The following is a 22635-nucleotide window of genomic DNA, read 5'->3' as shown; positions in this document are numbered from 1 at the left end:
TGAAGGAGCTGTGATCTAGTGTATTTTTTTTTCTTCTTCTCACACCAGCTACGACCTACAACAGTGGACTCCCAACTGTATAAAATTCACTGCTTAGGTCAACATAGGCATACGATAGATTATAGGGAACGCTATCGTTCGTCCCTCCACGTCTGGCTTGAGAATCGAACACTGGTCATCCAGTTGCGAGTTAAACGTCTTACAACGGAGCTGAGAGAGAGAGAGAGAGGAAGGAGATGGAGAGAGAGGAGAGACAGAGGAGAGGAGAGAGAGAGGAGAGAGAGAGAGAGAGTCCATTGTTCAATAATAAACTTTTGATTTTACGTAATGGGTTTATTTTATTCTTTTTTTTTTACGATACGCCCTACTGACGTCATATTCCCAGAAGAGGAAAACTGCTTTGACAAAGTCCCCAGGGGATCCACTTCTAAGTATCTTCCCCTATAGAACGATCACGTCCACAACACGTAGAGCCATGTAAGGTCCTATCTATAAACCTTGGAGCCTTGAGAGTAATCCGCTTCAAAACATTCCCTTCATATGATGTAAAAATGTTCATTGTAGCTTTTAAACATGTTCAGTGAAGCTTGCAGATTTCTCCATTGCCTCACCAAATTGCATCTTCTAAAAGTATTGAATGTAAGTTTTGAACATATTTATTGCAGTTTCCAAGTGTCCATTTATAGGTTTTAAAAGGATTGATTTTATCTTGTTACACTATATACCTTACCTCCTAGGAAAGGTCTATGGAAGAGCCTAAAAAGGTCTGAAAAAGGTGTATTGCGTTCAGTTCAAAATTCAGGAATTTAAGGATTGCATATTTATGATTTATTTTTTTAGACTGAAAATGTAAAATAAAAATAAATGATGCCATGTTAAACAGTACAGAAAATTCATTTTTTGATAGAATATAGCGTATTTATTTAAATTTCCGTTGGTGAAACAAGGCTCTGTTTGACTGTAGATATTAGCACGTTTTAATTTATTTGGTGTACTGGATTTAGAGGCTGTTTTTGTTCAATTATTTTGCGTTTCCACTTATAACTGAGAATATATGAACGTGTTTAATTTGTATCCTTTTTATTTGATCCTTGTTGTTAGTATGAATAGTACTAACTATGACTATTAATTACGAAGGCCACTTGACGTCAAGTTCGGAATAAAATGTTCACAACTTATGCATGAGGGGCAAATCTTGCACGCGTCCCGAGTAAGCTGCAGGTCGGATTACGCCTTGTTCATTGTAGCCTATGAATGTGGTACTTTTCCCCAAGTTTGTCCCATTTATCTTTTAAGCATGTATATTGTAGCAGTGCTGTTCTAACAGTGAGACAAACGCACGCTCCTAAAATAAATGAAATGTTAGCAATGGTAGTCATACGAAGAGGAATTTACATTTGCATTCCTGTAGGTTTTTTTTGTTTTTCTGCTGTAGTAGGGGCGTGGTTAGATTGATAGTTTACTGCGAAGTAAGTGAAAGGATTGTGGACTATTTTCGTTTGAAGTACGTGAGGCATTGTGGACTATTTTCGGGATATATGTTTTTTTATGACATTTGTCATTAATGGCGACAGTAGGCTAACTTTTCTTTTTATGCATATCAGAGTGGCTCAGTTTATATATACTATATACATATATATAATAGTGTATATATGTATGCATATATATTTGTATGTATGTGTGTGTGTGTGTGGGAGAGACACAGGCAGACTAATAAGCCATTTCTGTGGAAGATGGGTGGCTACAAAATGAAACATTGATCACTGCCATATTGTATTGTTTCCTAATTTTAGAATAATATATAATATATATATATATATATATATATATATGTGTGTGTGTGTGTGTGTGTGTGTAAATATGTGTATATGGTATGTATGTATGGATAGCAAGGTAGAAGGTTCTGGAATCGTCTGCAGCGGGTTTCCTCTTTCTGTGTGTGTCGTCGTCGTAAGGATGTTGTAACAGGTAGCGTGGTTCACCCTTATTGGGCAAAGGGAAAGGAGACATATTGATTTTGTTGAGGTTCATTTGGGCTGAAATATCCTCGCCTTGTCGTGTTGAGAAAGCATTAAAGAGAGCCAGTCCTAGGAAAAGGGGGGTGGGGGTTTGGCTGATGGGAGGGAAAAGGGAAGGGGGTTTGGCATCGCTCTTCCTGTTGAGGGTGGTATGGTAGAAGACCATCTTGTGTAAGATATATGAATGTCACTGCCTTTGTCAGTTTCAGATTTTTTTATTTTTATTTTTTACTTGATGATGTATTTTTTTATTGTGTTGTTGGCGGTTATTTATATTATTTTCTTTTATCTTTTTTTCAGCTTCTTTTTATTTTCGCGTTGTTTTCCTGTGATCTCATATTGTCATTATTTTCTCTAGACCATTGTTTACCAGATTAATCCCTTGTCATCCACGTTTTCAGTAAATTTCTGCGCAGTTTGTGTGTATACATATGTATATATTTGTATACATATATATATATATATATATATATATATATATATATATATATATATATCATATATATATATATATATATATACATATATATATATATATATATATATATATATATATATATATATATATATATATATACATATATTTCTTTTGTTTTAATTCAACCACTCTCCGAGAAAAAGATTTTGTTGCAGGGGAAACGGAAAGCTGTCCGTCACTGTCCTCATTCTCTTAATTGCTGAGTAAAGAATAACGCCATTGGCAATTAGGTTAGAAGCTCTCCATATCGTATTTATCTATTTGTACATTTCATTTGAGGGAAAAGTATACAAGTCGTTCTTGTCTTTGGTCAATAGTTGTTACTTGAATTGGCAACATGATTTTTAGTTGAATTTCAAGATGTGATGGAAGTTTATTCTCTCTCTCTCTCTCTCTCTCTACACACACACACACACACACACACACACACACACACACACACAGTTGGTCAATAATTGTTACTTGAATTGGCAACGTGATTTATAGTTGAATTCCAAGATATGATGGAAGTTTATTCTCTCTCTCTCTCTCTCTCTCTCTCTCTCTCTCTCACATGTCGTAAACAAGAGAGCAAAGCCCCAATTTCGGAATGAGAGTAAGCAGTTGAACGTTGTGACCAAAACCGCCTTCAGTTCCTTTGGCTTTTGATTTGCCATCCGATTAACTGGCATTTATCGCTAATGGAGCGTCCAGAGTCACTTTCGTACAATCCCTTATCGGAAAACTGTGTCAACGAAGGACGCAGTTTAGGCAGACGTTGGTGAATTAATCGCTCTCCGACTAATGTTGAATTAGTCTCTCTCTCTCTCTCTCTCTCTCTCAGTGAGCACATGATGTCTCCTCGGATGGACTAACAAGTCTTTGAGACATCCTAAACCTTGTAACTCCTTACGAACACTCTTGCGTAAGTTCGAAATTTCCATTTTTTTTTCTTCCTGGGTCCAAAATTCTGCCTGTGTGCGTCCCTTCCTCCCTCCCCGTTGCATTATCCTCATGCGAAATTACCTGTTCGTTAATCCCAGGTAAGATTATTCGGCAGTTTATTACGCGGGGGAGATGAGCGTAAAGACCTTGAGCGCCAAATTGAATTTGGAGTTACTTCGGGGAATCGCTTAATGAAGGGATTTCACGGCTTCGCCTCCGAATACGAAAATGGCGCTGCAGCTGATCCCTCCTCGTGAGGATTAAATTCAGGTTTGCTGGACCCGGTATGGAACTTCTTTCTTTCTTTCTTTTTTTTTTTTTTTTTTTTTTTTTTTTTTTTTGTGTCACGCAGCGCCTCAGCTACAGACGGGAGCATTGTTTGCTTTCTTGCTTTTATGGTGTTTTTACATTTCATGGAACCAGTGGTTATTCAACAACGGGACCAACGGCTTTACGTGACTTCCGAACCACGTCGAGAGTGAACTTCTATCACCAGACATACACATCTCTCGCACCTCAATGGAATGCCCGAGAATCGAACTCGCTAAGACCATACCGATCACCCCACTGAGGCGCTTCACGGGAGCATTGTAAACGCGCGCGCACACATACGAGTATATAATATTATGTGTATGTGATTGTGGCGTGGCTCAGTGTTAGAGCGCCCGACTCGGCTTTGCAAGGTTCAACTCCTGCCGGCCTCCATTCAGCGCATCTGCTTGTAATGGAGTCAGTTGTTGATTTTGTTGTTGTTGTTGTTGTTTTTTTTTTTTTTTTTTTTTTTTTTTTTTTTTTTTTTTTTTTAGCAGCTGATAGGTAAGATGGGTGAAACAAGAAAAGTGAAGCAGTTAGCCAGCTAACCATGGTAGGGAATAGTTTACTTATTTCTAAGTAGGAGTAATGTAAAGTGTGGTTTATCCACAATCTTATTTGGGTGAGGGTACCATTTTCTTATTATGGCTTTAACATTAACATATTACAATAATGATTTTACATTATAGTAACATGGTGAATTGTACAGATTACATATATATTTAAAATTTTATTTCGTAATATTATTGTATTTAACTAAATTTCCAATTTTCTAATTTTAACCTTAATGTTAACTTATAATGATTTGGCAATATATTTACATAGTAAATTCGTAATCGAGAAAAGGGCACGGGGCGAGCATATGTCTGACGGATTTGAAGCACTTCCCACTAATAGAATCTGGAATTCTCTTTCTTCCTCCATATGACTTGGTTGATATGACCCACATCTGTTCAAGAAGCAAATTTATCTTTGATTTCATGAGAGCTCTCGATATCATAAAAAGCAGTCTACATGTGTGCCTTCCGTGCACCGTACGTGGTACACTGTAGGCATTACTAAGGAGTGTTGCAGTGTCCTTCGGCCCATAGCTGCACCCAATTTTACCCTTTTCCTTTTATGTTAATTTCCAGTTCCATTTTTCAGTCTTGCTGTCTAACCTTTCGTAACCATTTATTCTTGATGCGGATGTAGTAGGTGTTTTGTCGGATCTATCGTTAGGTGCTTGTACCTCGCCTATATTATTTTTGGGACCTCTTCATCTTGCCATATTTACATTGTAGGCGTTACTTAAGGTTCTTTGCAGCGTGCCTTCGGCCCCTAGCTGCCACCCCTTTTATTTATTTAACTGTACCTCCTTTCGTATTCTCTTTCTTCCATCTTACTTTCCACCCTCTCCTAACTTTCCACCCTCTCCTAACAATTTATTTATAGTGCAACTACGAGGTTTTCCTCCTGTTACACCTTTCAAACCTTTTACTTTCAATTTCCTTTTCAGCGCAGAATGACCTCAAAGGTGTCAATGCTCGGCCTTTGGCCTAAATACTATATACAATTCAATTCATCTTGCTATACAATCACTCGAACTCCTTCTTTTGACTGTCTTGAACGCTGAGTAGTCAAAGGTGGTCTAGTGTTTGGCTTGACAGCGTCAATTTCATAAAATCCAATAAAATCGACATAAATTTTTTGTCTGTAGTAAGGATAGACTGTGCCATGTCAGCCCCTTACTTACCTTGGTCTAAGGGTAGGCATGGTACGTAACGCCTATAGGGTCGAGACTTGCCATCTTGGCCCTGGCTTATGTGAGGGCAGGGGTATATATACACAAGTCAGTGGATTAGAATGAATATTAAATTCCGGCTCAGTCGATTGAATCAACCGGAATCGAAGCGTGAAGATCATCGAGATTAGGCCTAAAAGTAGGCCTACTACTACGTTCTGAAGTTAATTTTATTTTATCAGATAGTAATATGATTTTTGATAAAATTCTGCTCGCGAGGAGGGACCACGGTGCGTTAGGCCTAAGTGGGTCCCAGTGAAGTCGTTCCGTAGGTTGTCGAATTATTTATTCATTGTCAGTGATTTTGTTCCCGCACGCACGGTGTGGTGGTGTTTTGTGTGGCTGTGTTGTGTGTGTGGTTGTTGTGTGTTGTGTGTGGGGCGGGGGGGGGGGGGGGTGTGCCACTGCCATTGGTACCTTGTACAGTATAAGTTATACAGGTTTTGGGAAATCATATGTCTGTTCTCGATCGTTTTATTTCATTTATACACTTCGTACAGGTACTTTGATATGATATTCAGTTATTAAATATAGCATTTAAGCCAAGTTATGTTGTTACATCGATTTTTCCAAAGTTGTAATCCCAATCTGAAAATGAACATGTAAGTGTCAGAGGGTGGTCGCTGTCTCGTGGAACATCTGTAAATACTCGTCACTATTATTCATTTGGTGATAATATATATATAATTATATATAATATATATATATATATTATATATATATATCATATATATGTGTGTGTGTGTGTGTCTGTGTGTGTGTGCGTGCGCGCGCGGGCATTTGTGTGAACGCATAATAGTGTGAGAGCCCAAACGCTGTTTACCAATTTCACACAGCGCACCTTTAGCTAGGAATATTTGTCATTTGACGGTCGATGTGAAAATGGTTTTTATGATAGGGTAACCATTTGTGCGTCATTTAAAAGCCCGATTGTTTAATTTATCATAGTATGTTTTCAGAACCAGTTTATCAAAGATAAAGGTTTAAACGTCAAGTTGAAGTTAGCAATAATAAGTAAAAATTCCGTGCTCGATTTTAAGAGGTTGTAAATTATGTTTACAGTGAATAGCCTTTCCATTCATTTATAGCTTCTCGCAGTTTATACAAAATTGGATAAAAAGGTATGTCACTGTAATTTGTTTTATAGTTTGGTTACACCAAATGTTGTAAGACTACATAAAGTTACACCTAAACTATCTATCTATCTATCTATCTATCTATCTATCTATCTATCTATATATGTGTGTGTGTCTGTGTATGTATAATATATATATTATATATTTAAATATGGATGGGAAGTATCTTGCTGGTCTGACCTTTCTGGAATGATATGCAAAACGTCCTCATCACCTCACCGTCATTCTCTGTACACACAGCACACACACACACATTATATATATGCATAACTGAATCTCTAAAATATGGAATTGATTGATTTGTTAATTATTACTGGCGTCGCAACTAAAATATGGAACATGATGAATATATGAATAAAGGCAAATGCCACGAAGGAAAGTGAAACAGCAGAGTGGAGCTAGGCCTTTCGACTCTCTGTCCTTTACTGAGCAGACTACTTTACTTAGCAGTCTGCTGAGTAAAGCACAGTAAGTCGAAAGGCCTAGCTTCACTCCGCTGTTTCACTTTCCCTCGTGGCATTTGCCTTTATATATGTATGTGTATGTATGTTTTGTACTATGTATGTATGTATGTATGTATGTATGTATATAGTAAACACTCTCTTATCTACATATAGTCACGTGAACACGATCTGATGACGATTATTATAGCACTGGAATCGCCTTGAGCAAATTGAGTTGAGGCAAAATATGTTCAGTATATACGTGCTGTATTCGTTGGTTGTCAGAAAAAGGTTTCAAATGAGCCAATTCGATTGATTCATCGACGAAATAAACTTGCGGCAGTGGGGAAAGGTCATCAGTAGTATGAAGATAAAAATATTAAAAAATACTAACTTTAATAATTAAATACTTGAGGTGAATGTAGGAGAATTCAGCCTTCAGATTCTTTCATGGTTGAGCTTGAAAATGGAAATTACGTATGTAGACGTATGTATATATATACAGATATATATATATATATACTATATATATATATATATATATATATACAATAATGATAATAGAGTATATATATATATATATATTATATATATATATATATATATATATATATATGTATGTATGTATGTATATATATTCACAATAATGATAATGGAGTACAAAAGACGCAGTCCATAGCCATGTTCTTACCTATTCGTTCTTAACCTTTTTATGACCACGCCCCCTCTAAGAGTTGGTCCTTTCTTTCACGCCCCCTTACATCTGTGAGTAAAATTCCCTCCCAGATTTAAAGGAAAAGGAAAATAAAATAGAGAAGGAAAAGGGATTTCGAGGGATGAGAAGGGAGGTCAATAACGACAAAACATGGTCAGCCTAACGAGAATAACTAGAGTAGTAGACTCTAGGAAAGTTGACGCTCCCCAGGTCAAGAACCACTGTAACCTCTGGGAGAATTTGAAAAAAGTGATCAGAAATATTTCCATTTATAACTGCAACGTAATTTCTGTTTTCCCAGGTATATATTTGCCAGCCTCTAACCAACGGTCGTAAATTGTCAGTTTCATTTTTTGAAAATGTATTTATCAGTCTTAATAAATTAACCGCTGGCTAAGTGATTCGGAATTGTTCAGTTTCGGTGACTATTCTGAATCGGTTTCACTTGTATCTGAACGTGATTCATTCATTCATCATTTGTCGAGATTCTACTTGGGATCTTGTCAACGCTGAAGTCTGAGCAGTAACGTGATCTCGTGAGTGTCGGTATTTCTTCTAACATCCTGTACATAACTGTAACAGGAAACCGTAAACGTGGTCTCGTCTCGTGTCGACATTCCACTTTGTTTATCAACAGTCAGAAGCGATTTTTTAAAAGTAAAATTTCGTCATATGTCAAAGTAAGATTCCCTACCCGTCTCACAATAGCTGGCAGTTCCACTTTAACGTGATGTCGTTGTATGTCCGAACTTCATATAGTATCCTATACCTGTTGGCAGTTGAAACTGCAGCAGAGTGTTTCGTCATCAATCGAAATTTGGCCCCTTGCTGCGACGCACCAACTCATGAACTTTTAGAACCAGTAGACGGACGAACCTGATGAAATAGTTCAGGGGAAAGGTGGTAGATGTGTCATCACTCCCCTTGGAGGCAGGGAGGGTGTTAGGAGGGATTCTGGAGGTAAATATATCCCTCTGAGGGGGGGCTAGGTGAATAGTGTGGGATTGGTTGGTTGGGGTTTCTAGAGTTAAACAGAGCGCTTGTGTTTGAAGCGTTGATGACAGTTGTCCCAAGTGACACTGAATTCACTTGAGGACCCTCCTCTCCCCCACTATAATGTCACCCCTCTTCATTTATCTTCAGCGACTCCACCCCATCCCCCCTACCTGACGTCATTCCCTTTGTTTTCATTTGGAGAAAGAAAGGAAAGTAACGCAATGATACTCTGCGGAGAGGAGACGTGTGATGTGACCGAGCGATTCAAGAAAGAGTCCTTCCAACAATGGTGTCTTCCAGGACCCAATGCAAATATTGCTTCCGCAGAAGCCTCCAGAGGATTCTCGCGGTTTCTTTGTTGAGGGACAAGAGTGTTGGGGGGGAGGGGGTATGGGGTATGGGCTGGGTCGCTGGGCCTTGGTTGGTGAGTATAGTAATGGCTGGTTGAGTTGGTAGGTCGCAATGTCTTAGGTGAAGGAATTGAGTGACTTATTCCGTTTGAAGATTAGTTTCAAGAAACAGTTTTGGTTTTTTGTTTGCCCTTGTCTTCGTATGTTGTTTGAGGGTGTTTTTTATTTATTTGTTTATTTTTTTATGCCTTTAACCTTTAATTTATATCACGATGTTGAACAGTTGTGTATGTGATATGAGTACCCGTGTTCTAGTTATGAGGTAGAACTGCTTAAACGTGCCCTAGTATTGAAAAAGAAGTATAAACGTAAATGTGAGTATTTATAATGAATCCACAGTAGTTTTTAATTAGATATATATCTTTGGTAACTATTGAAGGCTTTTGTGAACTGTCGCCAGGAAAAGGAAATGCAGAGTGAGTTTCAGTAATAATATGTTACATGATATTTAGATTTTTTAAAAGCTTTCATAACAAAGAGGAGCTTCCGGTTTCTGTGAGTGGATATACCCTTCCATCTGTGAAGAGGCGTGTTTAATGTATGCCTCGTGTTCTATCCCACTTTCTTTAAGTCATAGGAATGCCCGTCCAACTGGCATTCTTGTAAATCCAAGTTCCTAGTTTGACGAGTGGTTTACGTGCTCGCCTACCAATTCGGTAGTCCGAGTTCGATTCCCTGCCCTGCCAACACGGAATCAGAGGAATTTGCTTCTGGTGATGAGAAATTAATTTCTCGATATGATGTGGTTTGGATCCCACAATAAGCTGTAGGTCCCGTTGCTAGGTAACCAGTTGGTTCCTAGAAACGTAAAAATATCTAATCCTTTGGGCAAGCCCTAGGAGAGCTGTTAAACAGCTCAGTGGTCTGGTTAGACTAAGATGTACTTATATTTTTTTCTTGTAAATCCAAGGGTGCATTATATGTTAGTAGCTGACCGACCCAGCTCTGCTTGGGATAATTCTGAATGACAACTGATAAACTCTCTCTCTCTCTCTCTCTCTCTCTCTCTCTCTCTCCGTCTACTCTCACTTTCTCTCCCTCTCATTCTTTCTCTGTCAACCCCCTTCTCGAACTCCACCCTCTTTGATGTCATTGATGTTTACCATATAGTATTCTTTTCCAAATAATAAGTCATATTTATACAGAAATTAGGTATGATAAGTTCGTAAAGTAGCTAAGTCTGGGCATAACCAGCCGAGAACCAGCTCCGTTTCAGGGAATCCCTTCTCACTCCCCTTCCGAGCGGGGGAGGTAGGATGAAACCCCATTATAAACCATCTTAAGGGTCGCCACTATAACCTTGCCAAGTTTCATGCCCATCGGACCAGCTGTTTGGGCGTGATTGAATGACAGACAGAGGGACAGACATAACGCCCATTATAGTAAGATTTGTAATTTTTTTTCTTTTTTATAGCACCACAACATTCGATCTCTATATATAGGGGCGGCCAAGGAAGGGAACGGGCCTGGATATATGCAATGGTTTACAAATGCAGGGAGGTATGCACCTTGTTGCTAGCCGATTATTGCTGGTCGCCGAGTCGATAAGGATGTAATGGACATCTGTAGTCAGTGCTCTGCTTCAATGTTATCTTGATCAGTTAATGGTAGCTATATCTAGGGATTAAACATGTCATGTGTGATCTCTCTCTCTCTCTCTCTCTCTCTCACTATCTCTCTCTCTCCTCTTGCTATTCTCTCTCTTTCTTTTCCCAGTTCATATGCGTTTTTCGTTCATCTTGGCGAGAGACAATCTCCCCCCCCCCACCCCACCCCCCACCCCATCTCCACTGCATATTGATAGGATATTCATCTTAATTATTATAAATTCACGTCCTTCTGTGCCGGTGACCGCAATGAAACTTTGTATTTCCTTTTTAAATATCAGTCGTCATGAGACATGTTTTATTCATTGGGCCTTAACGAATATTAATAGTCTTAATTCGCGAGAAAAGTTTAATTATGAAAAGTTTAATATTAAGAAAGTTTCCCTAAAACTTGAAAGGCGCATTTTAGGCCTCGTAAGATATTTTTAAGGATTCAAGAAAAGTTCCGTCAATAGTTGAAGAAAGTTCAGAGCGAAAAATGTTCATTAGAGTCTTACCTTAACGAAAAGTCCGTTTCCCCCCAAAAAAAAAGTGTTATTTTACCATTACTACAAACATTACTCCGTCAACTCATGTTCTCATAAGCCCCTGGCTCTCTCTCTCTCTCTCTCTTTTTCTTTATTATATATATATCTATATATATATATATATATATATATATATATATATATATATATATACGTATACTGTACAGTTGGTTTTATCTCTTTATTCTTTTGACTTTTGTAACATTTGCAGTTGGCTGCCGTATCCGATCAACTTTTTTAATTACTGTTGATATTTCATTGTCTTTTTGTTATAATCGTGATTATTTTATCGGGATCTGCAGTGTTATCAAGGTCGTTTTATCTTTCAGTAAAAATAATTGCATGATTATTTTAAGAATCTGTGATACAGGATACTGTTTTTGTTCTGTCTGGATACAATGTTATCAGGTTGGCTTTGTCTGAGTATTGATGCATATTTAAGCCCACAAGTCATCGGCTATATGTAACTGAAAATGATTATTATTATATTATAGTTATTAGTAGTAGTAGTAGTAGTAGTAGTAGTAGTAGTAGTAGTAGTGCAACTTTCGTCAATTTGGTTTCTGTTAACATTCACATTTTTACTCTTGATGAACTACGAGTTCAGGTGATAAAAATTTAAAAAGTTGATTAATTTGTATCTCTCCCCTCAAAGATAGCTGGCATATCGTTACCCCTTGCATTGTTTGATAAACACAGTGTCCCAAATATAATATTTAACTCTACGAAGAAATAATTAGTCACAGCGATGAAACCTCCAGTTAGCAATATTAGATTTTAAACCACCACACACTATATATATGTGTGTGTATATATATATATATATATATATATATATATATATATATATATATATTATATATATATATTATTATATTATATATATATATTTATAGAATGGTTTCAATCTTGCATCACGTGAATTAAACTTGAAATACTGTGTATCCGGATTGCACCATATTTACACGCGCGGGAGTGACTCATTGGCACCAAGTCTGAACACCTTTGTCATGCAATGAAAATGAGTAGTACCAAGCTTTAACTCATATACTATGCACTTAGTCCAGATATCATGACTAAGCTCTCAACTGTAGTATTCTGGAAGAATTTACTTGATATATTGTAGTCGTGAATCAACGCTCTTTGGTGTTGAGGAATAAATGCAACGAGCATTTAAAACAAGAGGGACCTTGAAAGAGAGAGAGAGAGAGAGAGAAAGAGAGGAGAGGAGAGAGAGAGAGAGAGAGAGAGACCCAGATGTCAGTGGATTAAGTGAATTCAATGAGAGAAATATGAGGTGGTTGTTACTCATACCGGCTGGAGCAGAGGGTGTCGTATTTTTACTTCAGATTATTCTCATGTTATTCTTATTCTCAAGTCATTTAGAAGTTGAGGCGTTATTTTTCAGACAGATCTCTGCCAGATAGGATCATGTAGCTAAATTAGTACCTTTTATCTCAGTAACTCTGCAGTGAGCGTTGACTATAACGCTGGTTAATCAACGTTGGGTCTGGTCATTACTTGAACGAGTGACCACCATTGAAAGCCGCGTTGTCCCGTGGGGTGGGACAATGAACCTCTAAAAACCCTTCAGTGGAGAAAAGAGGCATATGTTATATTTAATTATATATATATATATATATATATATATATATATATATATTATATATATAATATATATACATATATACATTACATATTGCCTTTTCCCGTTAAAGGGTTTGGTCCACAAGGTGAACCTATATACGAGAGAGAGAGAGAGACGCATATAGGTTCACCTTGTAGACCAAACCCTTTTGCGGGGAAAAGGCATTATTTATACACACACACACACACACACACACACACACACACACACATATATATATATATATATATATATATATATATATATATATATACAATATATATATATATATATATATATATACTATCATACAGAGAGAGAGAGAGAGAGAGAGAAAGAGTTTCTTGACCAGTCACGATTAAGCAAGAACCAAAAGTTTTTACGTGCCACTACCGTATTTTGCCCGATATTGCAAGCTTTATTATTTTTTTTTACTTCACTTCTTACTGCCTTTTCTCTGTTGTTTTTTTCCACTTCTTGCGTTCTTGGAGAGATTTAAGACGCTGTCGTAAATGGAAGTAATAACGCTCAAGTTCAGCTCCAACTTTACGACTCGCTCAATACCGTTCTTTCTCATCTGCGACTTTGTGGCCCCACGTATGTATGTACGTAGTTACTAAGCTTGCTTATTCTTTTTTCCTTCTTCTTCTTCTTCTTCTTCTTCCCAGGATACTTCTGTCTTTCGTGCATCTTACTTTTTTTTTCTTTACATATCCTTCGGGCTAATGTACCAAGTTGTTATTCGACTGCTGTTAAATAGAAAACAGAGAGATGTAAGTAGCCTACAGACGTAAGTGATGAGTGCCCCGACAAAATGTGCGTCATCACACTGAAAAAAACTGAGGTCCTCAACGAGATCCTGGTAGGACGAGTGGGTTATGTGCTCTCCTACCGATTCGGTAGTCCCTAGTTCGATTCCCCGCTCTGCCAACGTGGAATCAGAGGAATTTGTTCCTGGTGATTAGAAATGCCCTTCTCTATATACTTTGGTTCGGATATCGTTGCTAAGTAACGAATTGGTTCTTAGCCACGTCAATAAAAATCTAATCCTTCGGGCCAGCCCTAGGAGAGCTGTTAATCAGCTCAGTTAAACTCAGATATACTTAACTTTCAACGAGTTACCTTTATCCCCCACAGGGGAACACTATTCTTCAGATGTTCCTTGGCCACAGAAGAAGGACTTGGGACAGATCCTTGAGATATACTCTGAGTATATTTCAAGGACCTTTGATCTAGGCACTTTTCTGTAAGCTTATAGTCCATCACTTAATGATAAGCTGTGAATTAATTCCAAACCGTCGTAGTATAATCAATCAAGAGCCCATTCTCTCTCTCTCTCTCTCTCTCTCTCATGGTACAGTTGCGTTATCGCCACGTACGTGAACTTCCAGCCTTGAATATGTGGGTGGATAGGGACACTGCACAATTTGTCCTCTGTTGCCTGGTTAGTTATGTCATAATGGTCATGATTGCAAGGTTGTTTTGAAGGGAGTGCGCGTGGCCGCGTTCTCCAGGAGTAGGAGTAATAGTATTGGCAGTAGTATTAGTGTCCTTGGATGTTTTTGTTGTTGCCGTGGGATATGATAACACTGTGTCATAACTGGATTTTTTTTTCTTTGAACCGGTAGAAACCGAGTTTGGATAGTTAAGGATAAAAGCTCTTTCGTTAGCTAAGTTAAATAATGACATTTAACATGTAACGTGAGTTTCCCTGATTGTTCGAGTGAAGTTGAAGATAATTAGCAATGTCGGTTGTTAAGTTAAGCTGTTGAGATCAGTCACCTAAATTCGCTATATATTCAGGCGAAAGACGAATTTAGCCAAGTCGGTTGATTAGTGAAGCTGGTAAGGTGAGAGAGCCGAATTGGTGAGGTTGTTAGTTTTTTTATTATTAAAACGATATTAAGAAGCAGAAATGGATTATGTTGCTTCAGCTTAAAAAGGTTGTGTGGTATGAATTGCTCCTGCATGTTACTTTGGTTGCGTTAATGGCAGTTGCATTTTCTTTCAAAGGCAGTCGATGCTTTGTTGAAACCATTCATCTTGCTTTTAAGAACATTACCAAGATTTTGTCTCTGCAAGGAAAGGTAGTATATATGTGCAGGGGAAATGGGTTGTGCCATAAATATGTGCAGTTACAGGTAGCACTTGCATGGAAATACAGTCGTTGGATGAAAGAGATATGCACAGAAGAGTAGTCTTAGTAGTTAGAAATAGTCCCAGCAGGGAAGATAGTTTATGTGTGAAACGAGTCTTTTTAAGTAAAAACAGTCTTTGCAATAATGGTAGGCTGTACATGGGGTGTTGGTCTGTTATATTGAAGATAATAATTAGTATAAGTAAAATGATTCCATGTATAGTCTGTAAAAGATGGTTTATGCAAGGGAAGATAGTCTGATCAGGTTAGGAGTGTCTGAAAAATGGGATCGAATAAAAAAAAATACAATGGATGTTTGCTCATAGAGAAGTCATCTGAACAAACTGTTTATCACTTTGGGGTTTGACTTCTTTGTGCGCTGTGACTATAAACATATTTTATTGGTTATTTTGTTTGCCTGTGTTTTGGTCTTTTCTTTCTCTCTCATCATGGATCGTGACTCTCAAGGCTCTTGTGAATCAAATGTAACGTTACAAGGGCGTCACCTCCTTGGATCTGCATAGGATACGCGTAACGCTCTCCTTCCGTGGTATGCACAGAAATGACTCACACTGACGTGATTGCGTTTAATGATGCTTGCAGAGTAACTGTATTGAGGAAAATATTGGAAGCGTGAGTGTTCCGGCCTAGAGTAAGACCAGTGAAGATAGAAACTAGAAGCTTTTAATGTCACTCCACGATTTTGACAAATGGGAAATCTAAAAGCAAAGTAGGAAATTATTCACGACATTGAAGGCAAAGCGTTACAGAACAGAAAAGGGGAAAATTATTAAAGGCAGTGCAGAAAGTAGATAAGCTTTTTTGTCCGCCGATCTTGCGTGTTCTGCATTTATGTCTTCTAGGGTGATTATTTATTTCTCCGTCAGTGCAGACGCATTGTTCCTTGCAATAATACAGTTTCTTCCCCAATGAAGTAAGCTTTGGAATCCGTTTCCTGCCTCTGCTTTTCTGAACTTGGAACTTTATTCATATCAGAAGCTAAAAGCCTATCGCTTTCTTTGCGAGGAAGCTCCACTATTCTTACTTTTTTCCTGGTTTTTATTTTCTTTCCAGTTAAATTACTTCAGAAAAATGAAGGAGGAATTGTAATGCCCTGTCAGCCTTGGATGTTGAAAATAGTGTTTGGTCGATGTCCTCAAGATCTTCTTGCTGAATCCCTCCGAAATTCATTACTAGATGCAATGTGGTTCGGATCCCACAATAAGCTGTAGGTCTCGTTGCTAGATAACCAAATAGTTCCTAGCCACGTAAAAATATCGTATCCTTCGGGCCAGCCCTAGGAGAGCTGTTAATCAGTTCAGTGGTCTGGTAAAACTAAGATATATTTGAATCCCTCCTCTCAGCTGCATTGCTTTCTGCCTTTGATCATTCATGAGATCCCTGCTATCGCCAAGTTAGCTGTCCGGTTTGAAATATCCTTTAAATATTCTTTGGGTGATCCTGTGACACTGGCATATAATAATAATAATAATAATAATAATGATAATAATAATAATAATAATAATAATAATAATGACCTCTTTGCATGTTTTACTTCAGTTTTCCATCCCATATGGATGTGGCTTCTCCTACTTTCTGGGATATACTTCATTATTTTTCCTTCCTCTTTCTTCTCCATATTTCCATTCTGGTCTCCTTCTCGTCTGGATTACATAGGTGGTTAAGCTTCGTCTTCCATCGGCCTTTGCATTAAGAGTGAAACATGAAATGCGTTACACATTTTCAATTTTGATCAAATATAAACATTTATATGTGTATATATATATATATATATATATATATATATATATATTATATATATATATATATATATAGAGAGAGAGAGAGAGAGAGAGAGAGAATGTGTGTGTGTGTGTGTTAATGTGAAGCCTGTCACATCTCCTTGCTCACTGGAAGATGGTGATTATTGAAACCCCTCCCCCTCCCTCTTCCCTCTCCTTCGTAATGCAGCGTCCTTGGGAAAACTCCTGACTGTTCAAATCTTTCCCAGCGTCATTCCCTTGGTGTGTAATTTCATTTGTCTCTCTTTTGCCTTGTCCAGTTAGATACCCGCAGGACGCTAACGTTGCGTCTTATTTTAATGAGTCATCATTCCCTTCGCCATAGTCTCCTCCTTAAGCCGATGGCCAAGGAAACTGTGATGCCAGTTTACAGGATTTCGTCAAATTGTAATCTGTACGAGGTCGTTCAGCTTCGAGAGAAGTAAGAGCTTGGCTTTGTAAAATGGAGAGTTTGCAGTAGAGGTAACACGGAGAAAGAGAGGGAGTGAAGCGCAGCTGAAGCATCAGTGGGCAATACCCAGATGTATATTGTATATGCGTGTGTCCATAATATTATATATATATATATATATATTATATATATATATATATATATATATATATATATATATTATATATATACAGACATATATACATATGTATTTATTTATATTATATATAAATATGTACAAAAATTTTACACAAACACGCATGCGCATATATATATATATATATATATATATATATATATATATATATATATATATATATATATATAAAAATGATGTTTTATTACAAAACAAAACTTCAGAAAGTCAGCAAAGGTGCATTGCAATTATTATAAACTAAAGGTGTTTTGGATGCCGTAGTCGTTCACTCAATAAAACAAGAAAAAAATGCGCCGAGGTTTTTTCAGCGCAATCGAGTTTTTTGTATATCGTATAATCAATGTCATCGAAAATAGATCTATCTTTCGGTAGTCTCGGTATAATGCTTTATGAGCCGCGTCCCCGAAACTTTAATCACGTTCCGTGGTGGCCTGGCCTATACCGTTGCCAGACTCATGATTATGGCCAACTTTAACGTTAAATAAAAAAAAAAACAAAGAAACTATTGAGGCTAGCTCGATGCAGTTTGGTATGTTTGATGATTGGAGGGTGGATGATCAATATACCAATTTGCAGCCGTCTAGCGTCAGTATTTTTTAAGATCCAAGGGCCGTCAGAAAAAGTGCGGACGAACACACAAAGCCGGCACAAGAGTTTTCTTTTCAGAAACTGAAAACACACAAAACCATAAAACACATCTTGAATGGAACATGTCACGTGTGGTACATCAGTTAAGTCAACTAATACATATGAAATGCAAGACATCACAAACATAATCTTTGTAAACATGCCAATGTCAGTGACTCCTAAATGAGGAGCGGTGACCTAGATCTTGCACAAAGGGAGCGTTTTTGGAAGGAGTTTGTCGTTTGCATTCCATCGTGGCAAAATAGTCTGTCAGACGGCGCGATCAACATGACCTCCTCTCGAGGCTGTGGGGAGAATTCTTTGGAATTCACCATTTTAGTTTGTATTCTCATTTTTGTTTTTTATGTATTAAAAAGTATTTCTACTATGTAAAATTCAGTTTGTTTCAGTATAACAGTGGGGGTATATTAAACAGTATTATTCCTACATGTGTATATTCTACTATGTAAAATTCAGTGTGTTTCTGTATAACAGTGGGGGTCCCAGTGCTTGGCTTTATGCCTAAATCACATACGCCATTCCATTCCTATATGACAGTGGTAGTCCACGGGTGATGTTAAACTACTTACTGGCCCTGTACATGAGTATACCGACTAAAGGTATTGCTGTTTTGACAGCCTCTTTTATATTAACCGTATGAAGTATATAGTTACATTAATTTATTAAATGCTGTCACTGAAGCTGGGTAATTTTTTAACATTTAATCTTGCACATGATGAACACCCCGAGAGTTGCTTGTAAAACTTGGTTTGACGATGCCTTCATATTCAGCTTTGGAATTTTACAGCGAGAACTCGATCTTATTCTTTCTTTGGGAACATTCATCTGTAAGCTTTCATGCAGTTGATCAAGGGCCATTCGAGTCCTCGGCTAAGTTCCCTTTCTTTCTTTATCGTCTTACTTTACTATCCTCTTCTTGCGAGGTCTGGAAACCGTTTCTTTCATTTCCAGAAGGGTTCTTCCGACCTTGCTTGAATTGCCCTCGCTAAGCGCCTAGTGATTTTGTGCAAAGATTCATGTGCTTAGCCAACAGCTAAGTGCCGTCACCGAGCACTAAGTGCTTTTGCCTCTATAAGTCCCCTGTAATGGCCTTTACAAGGCTAGCTAGCGCACGGTATAATTCTCTCTCTCTCTCTCTCTCTCTCTCTCTCTCTCTCTGCCTCGTTGGTAGGGCGTCTAGCTCACAACAGGACGACCCGAGTTCAATTCTCTAATTGCGCAAGGACACAAAGATGGGCACGTTACCGAAAAATCAAATAAAATGTGCCTCGGCGAACGTAGTTGTTAGACGACTCCTGTGGGTCGCAGCTAGGATGGAAAGAGGGACTAGAGGAAAACTAACGGGTCTTCATTACTCCATCATCATCAAAACGAGAGAGCCTCGACGAGGTAATCCCCTCATCCATCGGGGCTGAAAGATTTCACAAGATTTAGTTATTAAATTCTCTCTCTCTCTCTCGCTGAGATAGAATGCTCATTGTTACAGCTGTTAGCAAAAAAGCAAAAAAGCATAAAAACTGTACATTTTAGTTTTTTATGGGGTCTGACACTTTATAATTGTTCAACTTTATATACATATATATATATATATATATATATATACATACATATATATATATAAGGATATATATATATATATATATAATACTACATACATATATATATATATATATATATATATATATATATATATATATATATATACATATATAGTATATAATATATATATATATAATATATATATATATATATATATATATATATATATATATATATATTCATATTTTGTGATTTGTTCGTGTCCTCGAACTGGTGAATCACTATTCATGCCTTTTTGAGCGAACTACTTATATCAATGACGTCTGCTATATTTTCATGGTCTACTACGTCTGCTAATTTTTGTGATTATCTGTTCGTCAGTATGTGAGAATTCTGGTCGTCTCTGCAAACTATATCCGTTGGTTTTCCGCGTATTATGAATTTCCCGTGAAAAAAAATCGTTTTATAATAGCAATATTTACATTTTTCAATACTATTTATTAATATACTTCATAATACTTAGCAAAGGAAGAAAGCGTAACTACTGGAAAAAGGGTTACTACTGGTAGTTGTCACTGCACTGAAATTCTTTCAAGGTATTTGGTGTTAATGTTAGGTTTTGTTTGGTGGATTTTTAGTTTTCTGTAAGAGAAAACTATTGATGTGGCCTTGTCGGTCCGTCCGCCCCCAGATGTTAAAAACTACTGAGGGTAGAGAGCTGCAACTTGGTATGTTGATCATCCACCCTCCACTCATCAATCATGCAAAGTTGCAGCCCTCTAGCGTCAGTAGTTCTTATCCTATTTAAGGTTAAAGTTAGCCTTGATCGTGCGTCTGGCACTGCATATCCCAATTCCGGAAGCGTCGCCGACGCACCCTCTTTTGACCGCATCTGGGGAGCAATTGAGCAGCGCTCCGTAGCTGAATTTTTATACTGCAGCACATCGAGAGTTCCATGCAGCATCATACGCTGTGCAGAAAACTCGATTCTTTTGCCCCGAAGGAACTTCGGCGCCTTTTTCATTTTTTTTATCTCTCTCTCTCTCTCTCTCTCTCTCTCTCTCTCTCTCTCTCTCTCTCTCTCTCCTGAAAGTTGCCAGGTGGGGAATATTTTATGCTATAAATATCCAGCAAGTTTTGCGTGAATGTTTCATGGTTTTTATTTATTTATTTATTTACTTTTTGAAGAAAGACTGTTTTGCGTGAATACTGCAAGCTTTTGGAATTTCGTTCTAGCAGATGTTGAGAATATTTTGCTTGAAGGTTTGAAACTGCTTAACAATGTAACTCCAAAACGTTTCAAACGTTTTCGTGAATATGATGATATTTGTAACCATTTTCAAGATATGTCCTCGAAAAATGATCGTGAATTTTGTGTGAGTTCGACGTTGCTTGAGAAACTCATTTCGTTATTTTGCGTAAATGTGGCGAGGTTTTGAAGAGTTAACAAAATTATTACTCAGGGGATGAAACCATTCATCACATGGAACAAGCACACCAAAGGGACCATTGGCTTGAAATTCAAAATTCAAGTTTCCAAAGAATGTTGGTTTCAATCTCCCACCGCAGACCCCACACTGCAGCAGTAACTGGCAATCCACGACGCTAAGCGCTATGCCAGTGCCCGCACTGTTGCCAATTGGTCTGTGTTCACCCGCCAGAACTCGGGACAAAACCTAAACATAACCTTGGAAATAAGTGATTTTCGCGTATCGGTTTGCAATATACATAAATATTAGAGCATTTGTATCATTAGTGCATTGCTATGACAGCTAAAATTCATGGAAACAATTCGTAGTAAAGCTATCGGCCTATTTGGAATGTTCTGCTAAATTGGCAACGATGGGGCCCAGCGGACCAGTAAAAACATTCTGTTTAGCGACATTGGTTGAATTTGGTGGAAAATTGCTGTGAAAGAAATAATCTTGAGATGACTCGTGTGATTGTTCAGCACAGTTAATACTATCACCAGGGAAATGTTTGATTATGCCTCCTCTTCCTCATTTGATCAGCGTGACGCTGTTCACCTCCATTTCAGGAAGACCACAGTGACTCGGCAACGCTGCTGATGTTTGGTGTTGCGTCTTTCCTTTTCCTTCTCTCGTTATTTTTTCCCTTTCCTGCTTCTTTACTCTCTCTCTCTTACCCTCTCTCTCTCATCTCTTCATTCGCTTCATTCCGTATTTTCCCTTCACGTCTTTTATCCGCATCACGCTTCGTTTCTCTCCTCGCAGCATCTTCTTTCTTCCTGTCCACATTTCCTTTTATCTCTTTCTTCTCTGATTCTCAGGGATGGCGTTCTTCTCACACCCCGCTCTTTCTCCCTATCTTTCTCCTCCCCCTCCTCCTTGACCCATTGGAGAGACGTTTCCCAACTGTTACAGACCAAGAATGACCTTATCCTTATGAGTGACCTTATTCTTCAAGGTGCTGTAGTTCGCACTATCATTACCGCTAGGGCGTCGTCGACCTCGTCTCCCATCCGTTCGGAAGTTGGTTGGTTGACTGATTGCATGTTCAAAGATGGCGGCCCAGCTACCGATTTTATTGAACCCGAAAATAAGTATAAAGTGGGCCGAATGGTCTTCGGTGCAATCCAGTTTTCTGTACAGCGTATAATCAAGGCCACCGAAAATCTCATCATTCGGGGGTCACGGTATAATGGTGTATTAGCCGCGGCCCATGAAACTTCAACCACGGCCTGGTGGTGGCCTGTCCTATATCGTCGCCAGAGCACGATCATGGCGAAATTTAACTGAATAAAAAAAATAAAAACTAAAGAGGCTAGAGGGCTGCAATTTAGTATGTTGATGATTGGAGGGTGGGTGATTAACATACCAATTTGCAGCCCTCTAGCCTCAGTAGTTTTTAAAATCTGGGGGCGGGCAGAAAAAGTGTGGACGGACAGACAAAGTCATCTCGATAGTTTTCTCTTACAGAAAACTA

The 22635-nt window shown here is 38.0% G+C and overlaps 1 protein-coding gene across 12 annotated transcripts in view; it reads left to right on the top strand.

The window, feature by feature from the left end:
- The window catches only part of LOC135226448 (transmembrane protein 131-like), a 525255-nt gene that overhangs the window by 68015 nt on the left and 434605 nt on the right, over nt 1-22635 (top strand). The gene's annotated exons all lie outside the window — the stretch shown is intronic.

The sequence above is a fragment of the Macrobrachium nipponense genome, chromosome 14 (genome assembly GCF_015104395.2).
Source record: "Macrobrachium nipponense isolate FS-2020 chromosome 14, ASM1510439v2, whole genome shotgun sequence".
Classification (NCBI taxonomy): domain Eukaryota; kingdom Metazoa; phylum Arthropoda; class Malacostraca; order Decapoda; family Palaemonidae; genus Macrobrachium; species Macrobrachium nipponense.
Note: the sequence above shows the minus strand (reverse complement) of the source record. Positions and strands in the feature narration are given on the sequence as shown.